Source organism: Crocodylus porosus, unplaced genomic scaffold (assembly GCF_001723895.1).
Source record: "Crocodylus porosus isolate Cpor-Errol unplaced genomic scaffold, CroPor_comp1, whole genome shotgun sequence".
Classification (NCBI taxonomy): domain Eukaryota; kingdom Metazoa; phylum Chordata; order Crocodylia; family Crocodylidae; genus Crocodylus; species Crocodylus porosus.
This window is the reverse complement of record NW_017728947.1, coordinates 37,949,274-37,962,920: the sequence shown is the minus strand read 5'-3', so window position 1 is coordinate 37,962,920 and position 13,647 is coordinate 37,949,274. Positions and strand designations below refer to the sequence as shown.

The 13,647-nt window shown below is 40.4% G+C and overlaps 1 protein-coding gene across 3 annotated transcripts in view; it reads left to right on the top strand.

Moving 5' to 3' along the window:
• The first annotated feature begins 208 nt into the window (after positions 1-208).
• Positions 209-13,647, top strand: part of LRRC4C (leucine rich repeat containing 4C) — a 140,494-nt gene continuing 127,055 nt past the window's right edge. For 2 of the 3 annotated variants that reach the window (XM_019552287.1, XM_019552285.1), the window contains exons 1-2: positions 209-1,333; positions 1,588-2,053. The gene's annotated coding sequence lies outside the window, so the exon portion shown is untranslated. Of the gene's footprint in view, positions 2,054-13,647 lie in introns of all 3 variants that reach the window. The other variant, XM_019552286.1, reaches the window with a different exon arrangement.

The following is a 13,647-nucleotide window of genomic DNA, read 5'->3' as shown; positions in this document are numbered from 1 at the left end:
TTTCAATTACCCCTTCCTGACTTGAGGTTTCTTGAGGTAACTGTGAGCCTGTTCCCAGACTGGCAGCCAGGTGGCAGCAGTGCCCTATCACAAGAGCTCTAATACCATTTTCCCTGCCATCAAGTGTTAATGCAATTGACCAATCAGTGCTAAGATGATGGGAGGTAATTGGGTAATTGTATTTTACTGATCACAAGCAGAGAAAAGGAGGAAAAAAGGGAGAAAGGGAGAGATAGGAAGAGGGGAAAAGGGACAAGCAAAGCCAGAAAGACTGGCCCCCGGGACCTTTGCAAATCCTGAGGTGCCAGTGTAAAGGTGGGGGTGTAAGAGAGAGAGCGCGCACAAAGCTACTCACAGCAGCAGCTGTCTGGAACTGGATTTATACATGTATATATATTGGAAGTGTTCAAGCTGAAGCTGATGGCAGGCAGGAAGGTTTTCTGCTGTGCAAAGGGCTGGCTTTTCTGGGATGAAACTAAGGACTGAAAGAAGCTGCTGCGGTCCTGGGAATGTTTCGTCTTGGAGGGGGCGGGAGTCAAGGGGGAAGGTAACTGGCATGTGGAAGAAGATGGGAACCTAAGTCTCCGCTGCGCGGAAGGGGAATCCAACTTGTAGATCTGAAATATACCAGGCTGAGCTTGAACATGAGATCGGAACTGCAATTGTAAGAGAGGGGGAGGACAAGGGAGGCAGAGATTGGAGGGCTTTTCTCTCCCTCCCTCCCTCTCCCCCTCTCCCCTTCTCCCCAAAGAAGAAATAGAAGAAGTTTATCTATCTTGCTGCTGCTGGATCTTTATTGCTGCTGGACAAAAGATGGAGAGGAATCTGAAATGAAGAGCCAGGGGAGCCCGGTGCTTATGAAATTCACAACTAGGAGGACAAATCACATCCCCCCAGGGTACTTTTGTGCCCCATAGGGGGATTTTTAACATCAGAAAGATCTGTGAAGTGTGGGGGCAAAGGCAAAAGTGGGTGTTAAAAACACTCATCCCAAGTGTTTAAATAAAATAAAAAGGGAATGGATTTATTCTTGACAGCTGGTAGGAACCTTGAATTTTTTCCTACCCTTCATCCCAGCTTTCCATTAAATGTGAGATTATGACAATGCAGAGGAGTTGGAGGGAAAGCAAAAGGATATAATGTGGAGTTTGAAGAGAGGAGATGGTGATGATGCTGTGGATGCTGGCTTTTCACTGAAATCAAAAATCCAATTGCGCATTGGGTTGTGATTGGAAATCTAATCAGATCTTTGGAGAGGGGGAAAAGAGAGACTGAAAAGTTTATTGTTTTAATATTAAAAAATCCAAATGTGAGAGAAGACTCTTTGGTAAAGGTATGTATGTATGTGGGGGGGGGGGAGGAATAGGGAAAATGGAAGAATGGGAAACCCCGATCTAACGTGGAGACACATGGATTGGATAATTGATAGTGCAGCAGAGAAGGGGGAAGAAGAAAATTGCCTAGCAAGACCTGGATCTTAACAGTCACAACAAAATTACATTAAATGAAAACAGTCTTGCTTCAGATAGAGGGTTGTTCTTTTTTTTTTTTTTTAAAGAAATAAATATATCCCCCTCTGCCTTCCAGAGAAAAACTAAATCATTTGCAATGGAGAACAGAGGAGCCAAAAGGCAGAAAACCTCAGAAAAGGGGAACTAAGCAAAGGATCCTCACTGGAATGAAAAGTTTCAGAAAGGAAAAGGACCATTCTTTTTCTGGTGGTGGGGGGTGTTAATGCTTATTTATTTTTTAAAGCAAAAGAATCCCCCAAAGATGACAAACATTGAATACTATGGCTACGACAATTTTAAACAGAAAAGTTAAAACACCACGGAGGTAAAGGGAGTCAGGGAAGGATTGGAGCCTATGTGGACTGAAATTGATGGAAAATTGCAGTTGGATATTTCTTTTTTCTTTCCTTTTCATAATTTTGATTTTGCTGCTGAAATGAAATAGTTTTCCCACCCACACCAGCTGCATTTTTTTTTTTTTTTTTTTACATTTATTTTGTTAACCGTTCGGATTTCTATCTGGATAGTCTTCTGAGTATACAGTAAGTGCTTTTTCTCTATTACTATTGTTGTTATTATTATAATTTATTCTTGAAAAAGACTGTACATCCTTCTTTCTTCTACCCTTCCCCTTGCCCCCTTCCCTGAGTGTTTGTCTTCTCTTCTTCTTTTACAAAATCTGCTTGAGTTACAAGATTTAATTTGTAGCTCATGGAGGGAGGAATATACCTAAAGTCTCACAGCAGATCAAATGTTATGGTTAGTAAAAATCAAACCTTGGTAGGATGTTGCAGATGCCTGCTTGCCTGGCACGACAGCATTTATAAATGTTCACTAGCAAAGAAATCTCCTAAGAAAGCCTCTGCAATGTGTGGTGCTGTGCTGCTTGATTGCCCAAACTGTATCAGGACTGCAAGTTGCATGGTACAAAAGGAGTTTGATGCACATAGAATTTCCCCTCAACACCTGGAAATTGAAGGGATCCTATTTAAATTCTGTTACTCAGTCTGACACTGTGGATAAACTTAGTGTAATAACATGAAAATATGATAATAAGGTGAGCAGATGAAGGATGAATTTTGGAGAGGGAAGGGAAAAAAAATGATGTTGAGTCAGTTCAGAGAGAAATGTTACATTTTGCATTCAGTGACTAAGGATGTTTTTAGGCAAAGAGGGGGTGGGTGGCCTTCTACCGAAGGAGAGTTTAGAAAGCTGCTCTTCTTGCCACAGATTTACTCCAGATCTCATAAGCAATTTGCTGTGGTTTTGTGGTAAAACCTCCTCATTCCCATAGGACTTTAATAGCAGTTGTAGATGAATTGCAATTGATAGACTTTGTAACATTATGTAATAACAGTACTAACAGAAATACTAGTAATAATTACTATAATTTATAATAATAATTCTTATTGATAATAATAGTCATGCCAACCCTTTGGTAGGCAGGGTTTGGCTGATGAGGAGTGATGTACAGGTGATGGACCAGTATCTAGTAAGTACATCTGTCCTTGCCTACAGAAATGAGGTGAGAGGAATAAAGGGTGGATAACATGGTGTTTAAAATAACTGGAGATTCTTGCATTTTAGAGAGGACCCAGTGCCATTTTTCTCCTCTCTTGTCTGCTAGCATGGCTGCTTTCTTAATCTATAAGGTTTTTCTCTCTCTTCAGACCTTGGTGTCTCTGTGTAGAGGCTCCAAGTGCAAGTACTTAATAGACTGATTTCGGGGAGGGCATGCACATAATTTGGTACACCATTGTGTAGATGAGGATATTTTTGTTATGCAATAAGCACAACAAGGTTTACCACTTTTTTTTTTCCATCTGAGAGGGAAAATTTACCAGTTGATCAGCTCTTGATCTGGGCTTCTGACTATCTTCCCCTCTCTGACAGTCTTTCTGAAGATTCCTGTCTCAAAGAACCCAAGCATGAATCAGACCTACAAGGTGTCTGGACAGGACAGATAAATACATGTTAAACAAACACACACTCACTCTACCTATCTGATCATAACCATTTGAGGCTAATGGGCCTTATGGAAATTCAAGCTTCCACCTTTTAAAAGGTGGACTTCAGTTCAGAGGTCATGGCCCTTCAGGGCTGGCAACTTGACGGCAATAAAAGACCTTGGGCTCAATCCTGTTCCCAGAAAAGTCCATGGGAATTTTTGTTTTCCCACAGGCATAGCATTAGGCCTTTCATTTGTTCTATTGAGATTAAACCAAGAAGCAAGCAGGCACGATTATATCCCTTACAGACAGGTCTATTTTTATCCTTCTTCTTATTCCTTAACTAAGTCAGCACAGGGTGCAATGCTTTCAGACCCATTTATTTTTCGGGACACGTGTTTTCTGTTGGGACACTGAGTGGGCAATAAGTTTGTCAGCCCCTCAAAATAATTATACAACTTCCCTCAATCTCCTCCCTCCTACCCATGGGTACCTGCATATTTTATCCAAATTCTTTGCTTTATTGTGGGCTAAACTTGCATCAGCAGTTGCAGTAATAGAGCAGCTAAATTTATGTCAAGCTGCTACTCAGTAATTATTGAGGAGAGAGAAGCTGGCCAAGGAAAACACATCTTGAAGCTTTTCATTGGATTGCTTGAGAAGTGAATGTATAAACAGAGGAACTGTAGGTAAAGTCAGGCTATCTTTTAACAACGGGAAACTACATACGTGTGTCATTCATTTCTACAATACATTCATATTAAGGAAGTACTGGGGAAAAATTTACTCACAAAGCTGGGCTGGAATAGGCAAATCTTGTCAACTTTAGAAATCTAGGGATGTGTCTGCTTCTTAAAAGGCAACAGTTTCACACTTCAATGAATCACTCAGTACAGTAGCCAAAGACACATGAAGCAGCCTGGGATTAACTGTTTCAGTCTTGGACGGGAGTTGCCATGCACATAATATTTGCATTCAAATATTTTTGCATTCAGACAACTGCAAAGAAGTTGTGGGCACAAAACAAATGGCTAAAATATGAGTGGTGATCTTAGAAAACAAACTTAGATGCAGAGTGATGTTTTATAGTAACTTGAGTGGACATGAAGCCTCATTTTCTATTTCTATCACTTGTGGCAAAACACAGGTGCAATGTGCAGCAGCATATGATAATCCTGTAAACAGTCTTCTTTTTCAAGATATGGGTGAACTATTCCATAATTACCCAAGACAGCTAGGAAATGTGGTCATAGAGTGTGAACAATGAGCTACTATGGATATAGGAAAATGCCAAATGCCAGTGCAGAAGAAAATCAGATTGCTGTGCTTGAAAGTCCTATTTTGTTGTCATTGTTGGGGGATTGGAGCATTGGGTCAAAGATCACTTAATCTAAAACCACAACCTATTTAGTGATGCAAAGGTTATCACTAATCTAAAATTTAGGTAGTCTCCATCTTTTTACACTTTAGAAATATATATATATAAATATAACTGATTTATATTGGGCACCACATTAGCTTTTGTATTCAAGCTGCCTCTGTGTCAGTGTATCTAGTGCTATAATTTTGGTGGCAACGGCCAACAGAAAAAGAACCTGGTAAAGTCAACACTAGTGATACATAGGTATATACAATCTTGTAGTTTGATAGTTCAACATCACATGAGAGCTGTTAAAGATATTTGTAAAGATATTAAGATTGCTTCATTACAGAGAGAATTTCACATGAAATTGTGTGTAATTCTTGCAACTGGTTGAGCATTCAGTACTATGAAAATGGAGGTGTCTTTTTGGGGGTGAGATAGTCAACAAGATTTTTTTTTTCTATTTTCATTTATTTAAATGATGGGGAATTTGCAGTGATGGAAAGTATCAGCTGCACAACTATGGAGACAGAAATCGCTACTCTGTTCAATAAAAAAAAAAATATGCTAGAGTTATCTGCAATGCAAGCTTCTTTCTAGCTTTACCAAGGTGCCTCTACTTTGGCATACAAAGAATCTTTAATTTATATTTGATTTTCAGAAAGTTATGAGGAAGGGGTCCTGTGGTATGGACTTCTGCCCACAAAGACATGGCACTTAGATCTACCAACTCATTTCTAGAGCAGCCAAATAATTGTGAGGTTGTAAGTCTCTGTATTACTGCTAGCCTATAATTTAATCCCACATATCCTTGTCCATGCCAGTAGACCCATGAAAGTAAACAACTCCTGCTCATTTAGAGATTTCGCTTCATGATCTTGCCCACGTGAGTAATTTTGGCAAGATCTGTCCCTTAAACTGGATCTAACCCTTTAATGTAGTTGTATCAGCAAGTAACTTCTCTTGAAAACTGTCACTGGGAGGAGGGTTTCCCTCTCATCCTTCCCATTTTCACCCATCTGGTAAAGGACAGGAAAGACTTGCCTTGACTTCTTGTTTTCTTCTGCAAGTTCTATTTGATGTTTGGAAAAGGAAAGGAAAGGCTCCATACTTCCCCACATTCCCAGAACCATTAGTTCCCTCTCCTTTAGATAGACAGAAGTTTTTTGTAAAATCTTCATTTGTATGTATGCATGAATGCATGTATGTATGTGTTTAGGAGGGTGATGGTGACCGTGTCCATTTTAATTGCAAGTGAACAACCTGTGATCTCTCTGGAAGAATTAAAACAAAGGGGCAGCAGGAATGTTCTTCTATCCATTAAAGAGAACAGCCAAAGTCAGTCGCGCACGCACACACAACAAAGAGAGAGAGAGGATTTACATTTGGTATCCAAGGAAGCAAGAGCAGAATCCTGCAGGGTTTTCTGTTCATTGTTTAAATGTTGCCATAGCAATATCTTAGGGCACAGGTTACATGTTTTTCATTTCTCTTGTTGAGCTTCTCCTCCCCCATCTCCTTTTGATTCACTGAGCAACAAGAAATATTCTCATCAAACTTTTCACAAGAATAGGAAAAAGTGTTAGATAGCTGCATTGTCCGTTCATGTTCATCTGAGCCTCTATCTTGTCTCCCACCTCCCTCCTGTTTGTTAATATATTGGAGATCTAATTAGGAGACAACTATTGGGTAGAAGTGGAGAGTGAGGGACTTGCCCTTAAAACATTTAGCATATTGCAATATTTTGCGTAGTGAAGATATGTTAATTGCATAGCTTCAGGCAAATGGTGTGTAGCAGTCGCTGACAATTAAAAAGAACAATGAATTTGCCAGGACTGAATCCGTTCCTGTAATCACTGAGTGGATTAAAATGTTCTGCAGGCATATACAAGGATAGCTGTACATTTAGACACAAACAGAACTCTTGAGAACTCCTCACATATGGTTTTCCTAAAGCAAGGGCACCACTAATCCTTCCTGTTTGCAAAAGGAAAATTAAAAAACAGAATTGGATTGCTAAGCATATAAGCAAAGTTCCCCTTGCATATGCTGCAGAACATACACTATTACGCCAGGACTGTATGTGTGCCATGTAGCAATGAAACCAGTGCACGAGAAGACAACGGAGGGGGAAGCAATTTTGACCTTGCGTACAATTAATTAAACCCAACCAGAGAGAATTGTTGCAAATGACATTCAAGCAATATGCTTTTGTCTCAACAGGCAGCAGAGATTCAGAGCACTGGGCATGTCCTTTGTGTGCAAGGGATCTCCTCTTGGTTATTTTGCAGCAGCAGGATCCATACAGCCTAGTGCAATAAAATAATTCTCAGAAACAAGGATATGTTTTCTTGTCACGCTCACATGGGCAATTTAATGTGAAATTGACTTCCTGAGAGCCTTGGTAGTTGTACTTTTTCCTGACTATGTGTAGGTAAAAATAATCGTTGGCTGCTTGGAGGGTCAGGCCCAATTTGGAGAGCCAAAAGTATTAATTTTTAAAGGTATTTAGTGTAGTTCAGGTCTGCTGCACATTTTCAGTATTTCCATGTCAATAAGTGTTGGGCACATGTTAGATAGAAAATAAAATCAAGTGCTTTTGTAGTGTTGGTGAAACAGAATACAGTCATCTGCCTATCGACAAGATAAGTATAGCCTTTGAAGTGACAGTACAGGCTTCCTCATGCTAGCTGTCAGAGTGCCTTGGTCATGACCCTAAGGACAGGATCACCTTTAGGGATGGGTGTGGGATTAATTCGGTTCACTTAACTTGAAAATTCCTTGACGCATTTGAAATGACCAATAAGCTTGCTGTAAATCAATTTGTTCCATATATACTATACTGACTAGCCATCAGACCATTTTAAAAATCAGATGCTATTGACCTCAGTGGAATTTAAACCTGTGACCTAGAGACTGAATTTTCTACCTTAAAATCAGCTGCCAGACGTACACAGTTATTCTTTATATGATTTTATTCTACTTAATAACACTGTAGGGACACCTCAAGATTTTAGTTCCTGCCAAAAACTATTTTACATAATAGATTTGCATTCATATAGATATAAAAATGTATGCTGCAAATTTGTACAGCTATATTTGTATGTGTATATATATATGAATACAAGGTATCCACATTTATAGCTTTACAAAAAATGTGTGCCAATTTATGTATATCAATGTATTTTTATATATTGACCTACAAGTGTCCAACGTAAATTACTGCTAAAATGGTAGGTTGTGCTATTCAGTGTTATTAATTGAAATAAAGTCATACAAATAATGAAATATGAATGTTCTTTTTATTTTACCTGGCAGTGCCCACTTACCAATTCTCTTAATGCAGCACTCTAGCTGCAGGACTCTTATATTGTAACATCTCATAGAAACCAAATGATTTCAATGTATTTCTTTATATTACTCAGTTCACTTCTGCCCCCTCACCCTGCAGTAAGAATTTCTGAACCCAACTCTGGTACTACTAATATTAGCGAGAGCTTTCTCAATGGCTGCAGTCAGGGTAGGATCAAATCTAATGTACTGTTTTGGATTTTTTTTTTCCCCTCCTCCCCAGATATGAAGTGCCAAGCCTTTTTAAAAGCTAAAAATGTCAAAATTACATATTGTATGGCTCAAAGTGTAGTTCTCTCTCTCTCTCTCATATATATATTTGACAAATATCCCAGGTGTCCTTAGAAACTCTTGATGGCATCCCAGGCACTTAGAAAGCAGAAAAAATACTTCTGTCCTTGTTATGTAGTGTTTGTGATTAGAGGTAGGTCACCAACTCATTTTCTACTTGTATTCACATGAGACAGAGAAACACATTCATCTCTTTTGTTTTTTAAAATAAACACTTCACACTTTTAGGTAACAATTCTCAAAAGAACCTAAAGAAATTAGCTTATCCAATCCTTTTTATGTGTTCTGTGCATTGTTACTGATCTGAAATAATGAGTGTTTTTAGATTTTGTTTTAAATTCATCTCTTAAAAACTACAAAGAGGATTTGGAAAGTAGAATAATCATGGTGGGGGGAGGAGGGAGGAGAAAACAGTTTACCTGATGGGTTATGGTTTTATCTCATTGCATGAGAGTTTAAAGTGGAAAGTGAAAAAATATATTCTATAAACTTCTTTGCCAAAGGGCATACATGATGTGATAAAGCTCCTTCCTAGCTTTTTTTTTTTTAACATGACTTTATTCTGCGTATAGTACTGCTTGTGATCCCTTATTTGAAAGTCAGGTTTTTCTACAAGTGATTATATATTATTTGTCTGGAAGCAGACTTTTATTTACAGTACATTATTTGGAGATACGAGATTAATTTCAGCTGTGATTGTCCACTGCATAACTGGGAAGGAAATTGGCCAATACATCCTTACTTCAGATTCAGGTCAAAATTTTGCAGAAGCCCATGGTAGCTTTTCATAGATGTGGTTCATAGAATTAGGACCATATTTTATTTCTTTTTTTTGACTGCGCAGAAGTTGGAGAACCTGGAAATAACCTTCAAATAATGTTTTTGTTGATTTTTTTCACTAATGTAAATTCCATATTGACTTGAGACTGCTGATGCAGGGGCTGCTGGGAGACTGAAGCCCTCTCTATGCTAACAATAGCCCAGGAAATTGTACTGGTTATAACATACCAAATCCAACCAGGAACAAGATGAGGAATTCCATAAGCACCTATTTAGAATGTGTGATAATAATGACTATGTTTTCATGAGGGACTTTACTTTGGGGATTTTAATTTGGAGGTCTCATGCTCCCAGTAATAAAACATAATTAGAATTTAAAATAATTATAGAAATAATGACTTTCAAATACAAAAGGTAATACATCCAAGGATGAGGTACCTATAAATAAATTTATAAATAAAGATAAATAGGAATAGGAAGTGGTCACTGCTGAAAACCCAATAAACTGAACCTGATAACACTGAATATAGACTAACAAAGGAAAAGCTGCATATAGCTTCATTTTGAAGCTGCATTGTTCTTAAATAGCATTAATTTCTGAAAGCTAAGCAAGTTATGAGTAGAACATATTGATGGAAAAATTATAGATGAAGAATGTTGAAAGAAATTGGAGGTTCCTTAAGAAGAATGTATTAGATGGACAAACAGGCAAAACTGAGAAAGAGGACAAAAAGATCATATTGGGTATATAGTAAAAAGGAAGTGTGTGCATACATACATGCATGTGTATATACATACATACCCATCTAGAATATGGAAACAAGGGGAAAAAATACAGTAATCAGTATCACTTTAAAAGTTTTGACAGATAGACAATTGATAAGGGAAGCCAGCAGCATTATGGAAAAATAATGTTTGGAAAGGCTAACAATAGTAAGATGGGTTGGTTTTTTTGAAGTATATAATGAATAAAAGGAATCCTGATGCTGTTAGAAGCCTGGTATACATGAAGATAATACGTTTTATAAGAATGCTGCAGAAAAGATAGGAATGTTCAGTAAATACTTCATATTTGTAACAAAGCAGGATAATAAATACTTAGCACATGAGACTGATTTACCATATTTTCTTGCATCAACACTATTCAGTAGTATTTATCTATGATTTTAGACATTGTAAAAAATCGCCACCGATAACATTTATTAATTATACAAAGACTGGTAGATTTAAAAATAATGGCAGGTTAGTAAAAGAGAGTGAACTTTGTTTTTTTCAAACAAAATAACCAATGAAATGTCCTAAAACATTACGTAACAGCAGGTCACTCAGGCCATACCTAGAGAGTAAAGGATTTATCTTGGGAAAAGAAGGAATCTGAAATGATGTAGGGATCATAAGGCTAAGTGTGAACTCCCAGTAAAAGATTCTTACAAAAGATCTAATATGATTCTTGGATTTATAAATGTGAAACTACAGTATTCCTACTGGAATACTATGTTGAAAAAAATGGGAGTGGGTGGAGAAAAGATAAAAAGAAATGAAGGTTGAAAATGTTTTATAGCGAGAGACTTAAGGAGATCAATCTTTTCAAAAGTAGGCGGAGAGGTGGCTAAATCAGTGGCTAAATGATTTTTTTGCGGGGGGAGGTGAAATGGAGGTGGAGACCAGGCTCTGTTGGGTATTGGTGTGGACAGCAAGTTCTAGTAGAGAAAGAGAGAACCATTGGCTAGAATTTGAAGTCAGACAAATTCAAAATAGAAATTAGGCACAACTTCCTAAAAGCAATAGTGATTAATCATTGAAGCAAACTACTAATGGAGGTGCCAGTGTCTCTTATCTCTCCACATCCTCTAAGTCTGACTGGATATATTCAGGGAAGAAGACTCCATCCAAATACAAATTATTGAGCTTGTTGTAGGGATACCTGGGTGAGATTATATGGCTTGTTGCTATACGAAATGTCAGACAACATGATTTAAATGTCTCTTTTGGTATTAGATTAAGAAACTATATATAGAAGAGATATATCCTAGTTATTAGTGGTTAACAGTTTTCTACTCCTGACTAATATGTCTCATTGCTGTGATGGAGACAGTCTTGTTGGTTGAAGGGAGAGTTTAATGTACAATCGAGTACCAGGTATTACTAGAAGAAATTGCTAGCAAAGGACAACTACTCCAAAATTCTTCCTGGTCAGAAAAAAAAATTGTTCTTTTGAATTTTAAATTTAATCAGAGTTGAAATATTTTATATAGATACTTTGATTTCAATAAAGTTCATACAGGTTCCAGATCAGGCAGGGGTTTAACAGTACTTACCTGCCTGGTTGCTTGGCAGCCAACCTGTTGAGTTATTGAGGAGACGAGGCTCCTAGCTCCTGAGAAGTCCTGTGACAAACTAATGGAAAGCAGAAAGCTTGTGCAAACCACAAGGGCTATGGACTGAAGTGACTTACGTGATTATAAACTGGTTTAAACCTGTAACAGAACATAAGCAAGTGCACATAAACCAGTTTCAAAATGGCTGAAACCAGTTTGACATAAATCTGGTTGAATATAGTGTCAGACTTAACTGACTGAGCTCAAACCAGTTTAAGGAACTTCTCTCCCAGACCTCTTCCTGGTTTAAGTTAAACCACAGTCCCCCACCTGCTCTGCAGCCCTGGACAGGGCTGTACTCTCTGCTCCCTAGTCACAGCAAGGATGGGCAGGGGTGGGGACATGGCTAAATGCCAGCCCCTCTAAGGTGAAGGGAGCAGGGAATAGGTTCATTCCCCCTTCCTTCCCATGTCCCAGCAGCATGGACCTGCCAGGCATTTCTCTGCTTGCTGCTCCAGTGGCAGGGGTATGGCCAGCCCCAGCAGTAGCCTCAAGTGAACTGACCAAGAAGGGGATTTAATTCCCTCCTTCCTGTACCACCAGCATGGACCTAAGCCAGGGTCTGCCTGGGGCTCCCCACTTGCTGCAGCAGCAGCGGGGGCAGGATGTGGCCAGACGCTGGCTGGCATAGCCCCTGAGGAAAAAGGGGTAGGGTGGGGGTTTATTCCCCCTTCTGCTCCCTCTGTCCCTGGGGAACTGCAGCCAGGGTTTGCCCACCCTGACTGCTGCTACCACCGATTGCTCCCTGTACAGGGTGAGCAGCAAGATAAACCATCTCCTTGCCCCCTTCTCCAGATGCCAGAGGAAGGGGGGGATATAAACCCCATCCCTGCCCCCTCACCTCAGGGGGCCATGCTGGCTGGCTTCTGGCCATGGCCCTGCCACTGATGGGGGCAGAATCCTCTCTTCCTCCTCTCCTACCCATGACGGGGGCAGAGCCCTCTCTCATGGTGTCCCTGGAGTGCAAGCCTCTTCCCAGGGGGGTCTGCACTGGGTTAGGCAGAGATGTCACAAACTGTGTAGGATGAGCAGCGGCACAAAGGCTTAGAGGGGTGGCCACAGCCCCTCAAGCTTCCCCTAGTGCTACTGCTACTTGCCCCGCACAGTCTGCAGCAACTGTACCTCACCACTCCTGCCCGCAGTGCAGCCCCCTGCTTGAAAGAGGCTTGTGCTCCCCTCAGGCAGCCAGACGCCAGCCAGCATGACCCCCTTACTTGAGGGGGCATGGAGGAGGGTTATTTCCCCCCTCCCTGTGGTGTCTGGTGGAGGGGGCAGGGAGGGAGCTTATCCTGTTGCTCGCACTGCTCAGGGAGCAATCAGCGGTGGTGGCTGTAGGGGTGGGCAGACCCGAGCTTTGCTCCTGTTGGGGCAGAGCAGAGAATAACCCCCCTCCCTTGCCCTTCTGCCTCGGGGGTATTTCAGGTGGTGTCTGGCCATGCTTCTGCCCCTGACACTGCAGTGGTGAGGTTGCCAGGCAGACCCTGGTCCAGGTCTGTGCTGGTGGGACAGGGAAGGGGAAATTAAATCTCCTCCCTGGCCAGTTCACTTGAGGGGGCTGGCCACTCCCCACCCCCACCCCGCCTCCCATCCCCAGCACAGCTTCCCTGCAGCAGCTGAAAGTATGCTCTAGCGCCCCCCGGCTTCTAGCCTGAGCCGCTACAGCCATATGCCTGGATTTCCTGAATGTCTATTCACTTGTAAATTGGTTCAACCTAGGCAGATTAAACTAAACTACAAAGATTTAATCAATTCAGGCTCTGAATGTTTTGAATGTTTGTTCCTAGCCAAGGTCTCCATTTTCTCTGTATCTAGGGTTACCAGGTTCCTGGCTCTGAAGTGGCCTACTTAGTAAGCTAATAGGAAGACAGGAGGCTGGAAAACAGGGGGTCTTCCCACTAACAGGCTGCCCTGCAGTAGGGGTCATGTTTTGTTTCACAGAAAAGTTAAACCTGTTGGTGTTTTATTCCAATTTGGGGGGGAAATGAAACATTTAATTCCTCTCTGAAATGTAAGTATCTTTCTCT